The 11,208-nt window shown below is 38.5% G+C and overlaps 1 long non-coding RNA gene, 1 other non-coding gene and 1 pseudogene across 2 annotated transcripts; 2 read left to right on the top strand and 1 right to left on the bottom strand.

Annotated features, from left to right (window-relative positions):
- Positions 1–3,325: 3,325 nt before the first annotated feature.
- LOC122028602 lies at positions 3,326–5,243 on the top strand. The gene is made up of 2 exons (XR_006124877.1): positions 3,326–3,592; positions 5,043–5,243. It is a non-coding gene; the product is annotated as an uncharacterized LOC122028602 (long non-coding RNA).
- A 5,016-nt stretch (positions 5,244–10,259) lies between these two features.
- Positions 10,260–10,364, bottom strand: LOC122030752. Its single transcript, XR_006125591.1, has one exon. It is a non-coding gene; the product is annotated as a U6 spliceosomal RNA (small nuclear RNA).
- Positions 10,350–10,406, top strand: LOC122030755 (annotated as a pseudogene).
- Positions 10,407–11,208: the final 802 nt, after the last annotated feature.

The following is an 11,208-nucleotide window of genomic DNA, read 5'->3' as shown; positions in this document are numbered from 1 at the left end:
TTCTGGCTAGTATTATTTCAATACCTAATGTCACCTGTCAGAAGATCGAGGATGTGGAGGTTGTCAGAAACTTCCCTAGCGTATTCCCGGAGGACATTTCTGGCATTCCCCCTGAGAGAGACGTGGAGTTTTCTATCATGCTGGTGCCAGGGACAGTGCCGATCTCTAAGGCGCCATATCGACTGGCACCTATAGAAATGAAAGAGCTAAAAGATCAGATTCAAGACCTACTGGATAAAGGATTCATTCGTCCGAGTTTTTCTCCATGGGGTACGCCAGTATTGTTTGTGAAGAAAAAAGACGGGAGCATGAGGCTCTATATCGATTATCAAGAACTGAACAGAGTCACAGTAAAGAACAAATATCCCCTGCCTAGAATTGAATTTTTAATCAATCAACTGCAAGGAGCTTCAGTATTCTCGAAGATAGACCTTCATTCGGGATACCATCAGTTGAGAGTAAAGGAAGCAGACGTCTATAAGACGGCCTTCAGAACTCGGTATGGACACTACGAGTTTATGGTAATGCCATTCGGGTTGAAAAATGCCCCCACGATCTTCATGGATCTCATGAATCACGTATTCCGGCCATATCTTGATCAGTTCATCATTGTATTCATAGATGATATTCTGATATACTCGAAGGATAGAGAGGAGCATAGTCAGCACTTGACGATAGCCTTACAGATATTGCAAGATCGAAGGTTGTTTGCCAAATTTAGCAAGTGCGAGTTCTGGCTAGAGAAAGTGGCATTCTTAGGACATATTATCTTGAGAGACGGAGTAGAAGTTGATCCTTCTAAAGTCGAGGCAGTCAGAGAATGGCCGGAGCCTAAAAGCGCAACCGAGATACGAAGTTTCTTAGGCTTAGCTGGCTATTATCTTAAATTCATCAAGGGTTTCTCTGCCATTGCGGTGCCCTTGACAACTTTGACGAAGAAGAATGCCAAATTTGTATGGGGATCAGATTGTCAAGATAGTTTCGAGAAGTTGAAACAAGCCCTCACTACCGCACCAGTTTTAGCTATGCCATCCGGGCAAGGAGAGTATGTGTTGTATACAGATGCATCAAGGATAGGATTGGGCATGGTTCTTATGCAGCATGATCGAGTTATCGCGTATGCGTCTAGGCAACTGAAGGCACATGAGAAGAATTATCTGACTCATGACCTTGAGCTCGCCGCAGTCGTTTTTGCACTAAAAATTTGGAGGCATTATTTGTATGGTGAGAAATGCAAAATTTTCACCGACCATAAAAGTCTCAAATACTTTTTCACCCAGAAGGAGCTAAATATGAGGCAATGGAGATGGCTAGAACTTGTGAAAGATTATGATTGTGATATTAGCTACCATCCCAGGAAAGCTAACGTAGTTGCCGATGCGTTTAGCCGAAAAATGACAGTCATAGCCCAACTGTCAGTACAGAAACCTCTTCAGACAGAAATTCAGAGGTTCAATATGGAGATGTATGTAAGAGGCAGGGCTCCTAATCTATCCAATCTGATAGTGCAGTCTACTTTGAGAGATAGAATTCGAATCGGGCAGGCTACGGATGAGCAGTTATAGAAATGGAAGCAAAGAGATGAAACTAAGGGCCGAATGTTATATACAGTTGAGGACGACATCATCAAATATCGAGGTCGACTTTGGGTTCCTAGTGTAGATTCTCTTAGAGTTGAAATCATGATAGAAGCCCACAATACTCCTTATTCTATCCACCCGGGGAGTACAAAGATGTACAAGGACTTGCAATTACTCTATTGGTGGCCAGGTATGAAACGAGACATCCTACGTTTTGTATCTGAATGCTTAAATTGTCAGCAAGTCAAAGCAGAGCATCAGAGACCAGCTGGGATGCTTAGGCCACTTCCTATTCCTGAGTGGAAATGGGAAAACATTACGATGGATTTTGTTGTAGGCTTACCAAGTACAATAAAGGGTTTTAATGCAATTTGGGTGATAGTAGATCGTCTTACCAAGTCAGCACATTTTCTACCTGTGAAGACCACTTTCTCCATGACTCAGTATGCAGAACTGTATATCCGAGAAATAGTCAGATTACATGGGATTCCAGTTTCTATTGTGTCTGACAGAGACACAAGATTTATATCCTCATTTTGGAAGAGTCTGCATTCTGCTATGGGGACTAAACTAATATTCAGCACGACATTCCATCCCCAAACAGATGGCCAGTCGGAGAGGGTGATACAGATTCTGGAGGATTTACTCCGAGCATGTGTGATCGACTTCCAAGGAAGTTGGGAGCCAAAGCTACCTCTAGTGGAGTTTACCTATAACAATAGTTATCAGTCATCTATAGGAATGTCCCCTTACGAGGCACTTTATGGAAGGAAATGTATATCGCCCATCCATTGGGATGAAGTTGGAGAGAGATCCGAATTAGGTCCAGAAATCATGAAGCATACAGCAGATTTAGTAGTCAAGATCCGGGACAGGATGAAAACTGCTCAGAGCCGGCAGAAGAGTTATGCCGACAAACGAAGAAGAGATCTCGAGTTTGCAGTCGATGACCACGTGTTCATGAAAATAACACTTATGAAGGGTGTTATGAGATTTGGCAAGAAAGGCAAGCTTAGTCCGAGATTCATAGGACCATTTGAGATCCTAGAAAGGGTGGGAGCATTGGCTTATCGAGTGGCTTTGCCACCTAAACTTGCAGGGGTGCATAACGTGTTCCACATCTCGATGCTTCGCAAGTACATGTCAAATTCGTCACATGTGCTGAACTTTGAACCACTATAACTTACAACAAATTTATCCTATGAGGAGAGGCCCATTCAGATATTGGGCAGGCAAGAGAGTAGGTTGCGGAACAAGGTGATAAAGATGGTCAAGGTCAGGTGGAGGGATCACTCGGAGGAAGAAACTACGTGGGTGACCGAGGCCGACATTAGGAGTCGTTAATTTCGAGGATGAAATTTTATATAAGGTGGGTAGGAATTATAACGCTCAAGACCCCCTAGCATGAACTCCCTTTAGGTAAATAGTTAAACCACTAGATTTATTTAATTAGATGGTTCATTCATTAAACAAAAGGGGGAAGCTAATAAATTCAGAAAACAAAAAAAAGAGATAATAATAAAAACTAAAAGTTACGTAATGTCTATATATATATATATATATATATATATATATATATATATATATATATATATATATATATATATATATATATATATATATATATATATATATATTGAGCCATATATATATTATAAATATATATATATATATATATATATATATATATATATATATATATATATATATATATATATATATATATATATAAAGAAAACGACTTAGGGTAAAGGAAAAAGAAAAGGAAGTGGGGGGAAAAGAAAAGGAAGTGGAAGGGGACGGCCGCCGTCGTGGTCGTTCTCACCAAAGCATTGTAAGAGGACAAAAGCATGAAGTTCTTAAGAGAGGCGTTCCGACCAAAGGCTCCTCGCTCGTGCTCCCTATCTCCTTACACCGAGGATCGAGATTTGAGCATTTTACAAACACATGCACTTCTTAAGCCCCTGTCCTTTTGTTTGCTGGATCTGCGGCATTCAAATAATATTATACATGTTAAATTGTTTTGCCTGTCATACCAGTATCCTAGAAATTTACTCATGTCTACATAGTATTTGCATGATTTAATCAAGTTCTACTAGGTTCTGGGAGGGAACCTGATAAAAGGATTTTTTTTTTAAATGATTAGGGAAATTATGGAATTAGGATGATATGTTTTAAGGCTAAGTTATTTAAAGTAGAAATATTGCAGATTTAGTCTTTCAAAAACCAGTAGCCATTAGGTCTCCCTTTTCCTTTCCTGATATATGTGCACCATTCATTTGATATTATGCATGTTATTTTGTTAAGCATGACATACCACTTTCTTAGGAATTTACCCACGTTTATATGGCGGTGCATGGTTTAATCAAGCTATACCAGATTCTTGAAGGGCGCATGATGAAAGGACTCTCATGGAATTTATGAAATTAGGATGTTATACTTTAATGCTAAGTTATTTAAATTTAGATCATATCGCACCAAGTTGAAAGGTAACAACAGGTGGCAAATTCTCTTTAGCCTGACATTTCTATTATGTTAGTTGCTGGTGAAACAAAATATATATAAGGATTCTTATTATGATGATGATTTAGAGGGAGTCCGATTACGGGAAAAGATCCTAGAGGGAGCCTGGTTACGGGAAAAGGCCTCAGAGGAAGCCCGGTTATGGGAAAAGGCCCCAGAGGGAGCCCGATTTCGGGAAAAGGCCCCAGAGGGAGTCCATTTATGGGAAAATGCCCCAGAGGGAGTCTGGTTACGGGAAAAGGCCCCAGAGGGAGCCCGTTTATGGGAAAAGGCCCCAGAGGGAGCCTAATTAGGGGAAAAGACTCTAGAAGGAGCTTAACATTGGATTTCCATATTAGGTCACGACCCAGTGACGAGAGTTACTGGCACCCCACCGTTAAATACCAGGGTTACCTAGCTGAGATTGATCAATTGACTAGATGATAATAGCCCATCACTTTAAACGATTACACATCACCTTAAAGGAAATATTGATATATGATAACGATTAAAGCTACACAATGATATGGGGATTGGTGATGAGCTCTTGAAAATTCTTTTAGCACCAGCTTATGTATACTAATGTAATTTCTGGATATCTTTTCCTATTTTGTACTGTGCGAATTTTATATCTCTCATATTGCATGCTACCTTCCTATTACATGTACACTTACCTCCTTCACGCTGGACTTATGTCTTCTCTCATTTAATATATATTCAAACGGTAACAGCTACTATCTTCTCTTTTATTACCGAATGCCAATTTTACTTATCTATTTTTTTTACCGAAGCATGTAATTGAATTTCTTTGCATAAAACAGCTGCTATCTTCTAGATATCTCTTATCTTCTTTTTTTTTTAACTGAAGATCGTTAATCCAAACATGCTGTATACGTGATATTTGTTATTATTGGTTAAGAAGTGCTGAGCCTTAGACTCATTCAATTTGTATGGGTGTAGGTGATAATAATTATGAGGTTGAAGGCTCTGACTCTTGACTAGACTGGGCCACTGCAGTACACACCCGAGGACCCCGTTGCTCACCGCGTTAGGATAGGACAATAATTTTTATGGTTTATGTGGGAGAAAAAAAATAATAATAAAGAAGTATGCTTAAACATTATTCCTAAGTTCTTGTTATAATTAGACTGATTTCTTTGAGGTTTTTTTTTATTCACACTGGTATGGTCACACTAAGGTTACCCGCTAGTAGCATTTTGCTTGTCTCGTCATGCTTTGATTATATATCTCAAATTCTAGTTTTCTTTTCCTCACATGGTGGTGCATGTTCATTCATTTAGATTACCTGCTTTTAAAAAGTGTGTTAACGTGCTGTACACTACATGTCTACCTATGCAAATGCACTTAATATTCACGTTTGTATAATCGGTGCATCTCAGCTAAATTAGCTTATTATATCAGTCTGAAGTATACTGGTATTATTTATTGTAAGTAGGAATTAGGGTCGTTTCAAAGCTATATCAAATGGATGTAAAATCCGCCTTCTTAAATGGATTTATCAAAGAAGAGGTATATGTAAGTCAACCTCAAGGATTTGAGAACTTAGAACATCCAAACCATGTTTTTAGGTTAAAGAAAGCCCTATATGGATTAAAACAAGAACCTAGGGTTTGGTATGAATGCTTATCAAATCATCTGATATCTAAGGGGTTTAATCAAGGTAAATAGATCCAACACTATTTGTTAAAACCCTAGAAGAAGACATATTTATAGACCAAATTTACATAGACGACATAATTTTTGGTTCCACCAACTCTAAATTTTTAAAAGAATTTACCAAATTAATGGAAAATGAGTTTGAAATGAGCCTAGTAGGAGAGCTCAATTTTTTCTTAGGCCTACAAATTAAACAAACCAAAGATGGTATCTACATTTTTCAAACAAAATATGTGAAAGAATTAATTAGGAAATTCGGAATGAAAAATTAAAAAAATATTAATACACCAATGACTACTAACATTAAAATTGACTCAGACTTAGAAGAAAAACCGGTAGACTTGAAATACTATCGAAGTGCGATAGGAAGTCTACTGTACCTAACTGCAAGTCTATCGGACATTCTTTTTGCAGTAGGCATGTGTGCAAGATACTAATCTTGTGCAAAAGAGTCACGCTTAACATACATCAAAAGAATACTTAGGTATATTAAAGGAACCCTAAACGTAGGACTCAGGTACCCTAGGTCTTCTACCTTTGATCTAACTGACTATTCTGACTCAGATTATGACGGGTGCAAACTAGATAGAAAGAGCACAAGTGATAGCTGTCAATTTCTAGGTCAATGCCTAGTAAGTTGGTCAAGCAGAAATCAACACTGTGTTGCTTTATCCACTACTAAAGATAAATGCATAGCCCTAGGTGAATGCACATCTCAATTACTATGGATGATGCATAGTCTAAAATACTATCAACTAGAATATCAGAATACGAAAATTTAAATTGATAACATTGTTGGTTGCTACTCGAAATACCATTCTAGTTCCCCTGTATAAAAATTTGTACAAGCATAGAACTATCCTAGCTACCCACGTGCTCTACTGAAGTTAAATTTGGATTGCAAATGATGCTTAACATTATTAATCCAAATTGTCCTTCAGAAGTTAAACATGGATTGGAAACGATACTTAACATTTTTACTCCAAGTTTAACCGATGTGTTCTTCATAAGTTAAACCATATTACAGAAGTTAATTAAATATCTATTTTTCAACGATCGGCTTCCAGGTTAAACATGGCGAGGCACTAGGCCTTCTTGAGTATGAGATCATCCACCACTTCCTAGACAAAGTCTTTCAAAGAAATTGGGTATTTAGCTTCTTACAGTAAACTAGGTTTAACTACAGAGACCTCAATAGAAGCACAATATCGAAACATGAAATCAAAAATTAAAATCGATAACCTAAAATCGATAGCCTCTTGTGTTTGGGTTTTCAAGATCTATACAAAGAAGATGAACTAGTTAGGATGCATTAACAAATAACTAGTTATACCTTTCTTAGTAGCTTATAAACCTCTTGATCTTCTATTGTATTCCTCTCCTTCTCTTGGACGTTGTGTGAGCGGCGATCTACCAAGATGAAATCCACCCAAGTTTCTTCCTTTGCTTCCAAGTTTCGGCCACCAACTAACCTCCAAGGGATGCTAGACAAGAGAGCTTCCTTCTCTTCTTCTTCTCCTTCAAACAACTGGCCACCAAGAGAAAACCAAACTTGATGCCGCCGACCTCCAAAAGAGAAAACAATAGGAGAAAAGAGAAAGAAGAGGACCGACCACCAAGGGAATAGAAGAGAGGAATTTTGGCCATAATAGAGAGGATGCAAGGCTTAGGTTGTTCTCAATGAGGCACCCTCTCCCTCTCTTTTATAATCATTGGTGAATCGAAAAAAGGAAAGTTTTAAAACAAAAAATTAAAACTTCCTTTTATTCCTTTACATGGCCGACCACCACTTGTGCATCAAACAAGGAAAGATTTTAAACAAAAAATTAAAATCTCTATTTTAAAATCCCTTTTGTGGTTAGCTATAAAAGACATGTTTTATAAAATCAAAATCTTCTCTTTTAAATCATTTTGTGGATGTCTATAAAAGAAAAGATTTAAAATAAAACTTCTTTTATATCATGGTTACAAAAAAGGAAAGTTTAAAATTAAAATTTTCTTTTAAACATTATAGATAACTACAAATAAGGAAAGATTTCAAATCTCTCTTTTAATCCTTTGTAGAAAGGTATAAAAGGAAAGATTTTAAAATTTAAAACTCTATTTTAAAACCATGTGGGAAGCATCATAAAAGGAAAGTTTTTAACAAAATAAAAACTCCCTTTTATTTCCTTTTGTGACCGATCTAAAAAAGGAAAGTTTTATAATTAAAATCATCCTTTTAAATCCTTTTAATGGATCTCTATAAAAGGAAAAATTTTACAAAAAATAAACTTCCTTTTCTATGTGTGAATGGCCGGCCTCATGCTTGGGTTAAACTTCCTCATGCTTGGGTTACAAAAAATCATCCTTAAGCTTGGTTAAGAAGCTGGGATTTGGGTAGATATAAGGCTTTATAAATAAGAGGCTATAACAGGAACCGAGAGGAGGAATTGGTTTTGGTCTCCCGATGAGCTTGAGCTTCCCATGTTCGCCCCGAACACCCAACTCAAGTTCATCAATAATAACTCATACCACTAATGAGTTATTATTGCACTACCGCACCAATCCCATATTACAATATGGGCTCATTCTTATCATGAGTGCGCTAATCTCTGTGTGTTTAAGATATCAAATGTCCATTAATTAAATGAGTTATTGACAACTCACTTAATTAATATCTAGCTCCAAGAGTAATACCACTCAAGCATATTGTCATGTCGGACTAAGTCCACCTGCAAGGTTTACATGACAATCCTTATGAACTCCTCAAGGGAACATCATCAACCTAGATCACTAGGACACAGTTTCATTCTATAATCAACAACACACCATATAAATAATATCATTTCCCAACTTATCGAGCCTTTTGATTTAATGAACTAAATCTCACCCTTTGATAAATTAAATACATAAATATTAAGTATATGTGTTTGTTATTATATCATGATTAAGAGTACACATTTTCATAATAGCAGAGGTTCTATTCTTTTTACAGTCAGTAGAAAAAGAACAATCTCAAATGGTCCTACTCAATACACTTAGAGTGTACTAGTGTAATTTTATAGTCAAGATAAACTAATACCAAATTACACTACGACCATTCCAATGGTTTGTCCCATTCCATCTTGGTTGTGAGCCATTATTTATAATTTATAAGGAACTGATAATATGATCTTCTGTGTGACACTACACACCATGTTATCTTCAATATAAATTAAATGAACAACTATATTTAGCATATAAATGTAGACATTTGACCAATATAATTTTTATTTCCAAATAAATGTTTATATAAAAGCTAGACTTTTAGTATATATTCTAACAATCTCCCACTTATACTAAAAGACTATGCTGCCATAAACACTACCATACATCTGATTCCCATCACCTCAACATGTCGATCAATAGCTTTCACCGGAAGGGCCTTAGTGAAAGGATCTGCTAGGTTATCTACTGATGCAATCTTGGCGACAACAACTTCTCCTCGCTTTAAAATGTCTCGTATTAGGTGGTACTTGCGCTCAATGTGTTTACTCGCCTTTTGGGCTCGTGGTTCCTTCGAGTTTGCTACTGCACCACTATTATCACAATAAATTATGATGATTTTGGCACTACAAGAAAACAGAGCTTCAGAGACAAAAAATTCCGTCTCTGATAGTCATTTTTCCATCTCTAAAGAATATTTGAGACGGAATATTCCGTTTCCAATATCCATTAGTGAAACCCCCGTGGCTAAATTTGAGACGAAAATATTCCGTCTCAAATTTCAAAAACAAATTAAAAAATTATTTGTGAATCTATTTTTATTTGACCAAATGAAATTAATTGAAAATATAAATTCTGTTTCTAATTTTGTTTTAAACCTGTCATTAGTCTGTCTCAAATTACATAAAAAAAATATAATTTTAATTTGTTTATAAATTCATTTATAATTCAGTTTATAAATTCTGTCTCGAATTTTGTTTTAAACCCATCATTAATTTGTCTCAAATAACATATTAAATATTGTAATGACCCGGCCCTTCGGCCAATTTGGCAGCCCTTGCGGCGGCCCACTGGTGGCCCTTATGTCGTCGACCCATTTGTCGACCTCTAATGTCGTCGACCGACGTTTGTCTTCCCCAGGATTCGAACTCTAGACCTCCAGGCTTAAGTACTAGAGTTTATGAATCCTGGTAGCCAAGTGAGCGACACTCACTTTGCTACCAGGATTCACAAACTCTAGTACTTAAGCTTGGAGGTCTAGAGTTCGAATCCTGGGGAAGGCAAAAATTCACTGCCAGAGGTGGAAAGTTCTAGTGAGTAACGACATGGCCAAAGGGTCGTCGGTCGACGACATTAGATGTCGCCAAATGGGCCGACGACATAAGGGCCATGAGTGGGCCGCCGTAAGGGCCGCCAAATTGGCCGAAGGGCCAAGTCGTTACAATAAAAGGCGCCTTTTTATTTAAAAGGTTCGGCTGAGGAATCAAACTCGCGACCTCTGACCTGGTCAAAACGCGGCTTGCCAAGCGATCCAAGCAGACGGATCATTTCTCGATTTATGCGTGTCATCCTTGCGCAGGGGCCATGCTAATCTTCTCTGTATCGTTCCAATTTTTATCAAATTTCTCTTCAGAGACATCTGATAAAATTGGAACGATACAGAGAAGATTAGCATGGCCCGCTTGGACACTTGGTCAGCCGGATTTGCTTAAGACTTGGTTCTAGTCGGAGGTCGCGGGTTCATTACTATTGTAATGACCCGGCCCTTCGGCCAATTTGGCGGCCCTTGCAGCGGCCCACTGGTGGCCCTTATGTCGTCGGCCCATTTGGCGACCTCTAATGTCGTCGACTTGTCATCCGTACAGGGGAGATTTTGTCGAAATTTCTTCAGACAGGGACTCCCCCGGGGCGTGACAAGTGCGCTCACTTGTCTACCAGGATTCATAAACTCTAGTACTTAAGCCTGGAGGTCTAGAGTTCGACTCCTGGGGAAGGCAAAAATCCACTGCTAGGGGTGGAAAGTCCTAGTGAGTAACGACACCAAAGGGCCGGGTCGTTACAATAAAAGGTGCCTTTTTATTGTAACGACCCAGCCCTTTGGCCTCTTGGGCGGCCCTTGTGGCGGCCCAACTGGCGGCCCTTGTGGTGGCCCAACTGGCGGCCCTTATGTCGTCGGCTCATTTGACAACCTCTCATGTCATCGACCGACGACCCTTTGGTCGTGCCGTTACTCACTAGGATTTTCCACCCCTGGCAGTGGATTTTGCCTTCCCCAGGATTCGAACTCTAGACCTCCAGACTAAGTACTAGAGTTTATGAATCCTGGTAGCCAAGTGAGGCGCTCACTTGGCTACTAGGATTCATAAACTCTATTACTTAGCATGGAAGTCTAGAGTTTGAATCCTGGGGAAGGCAAAAATCCACTGCCAGGGGTGGAAAGTCCTAGTGAGTAACGACACGGCCAAAGGGTCGTCGGTCGACG

Source organism: Zingiber officinale, chromosome 10B (genome assembly GCF_018446385.1).
Source record: "Zingiber officinale cultivar Zhangliang chromosome 10B, Zo_v1.1, whole genome shotgun sequence".
In the NCBI taxonomy this organism is placed as follows: domain Eukaryota; kingdom Viridiplantae; phylum Streptophyta; class Magnoliopsida; order Zingiberales; family Zingiberaceae; genus Zingiber; species Zingiber officinale.
The sequence above is the reverse complement of the archived record's forward strand: the minus strand, read 5'-3'. Positions and strand labels throughout refer to the sequence as shown.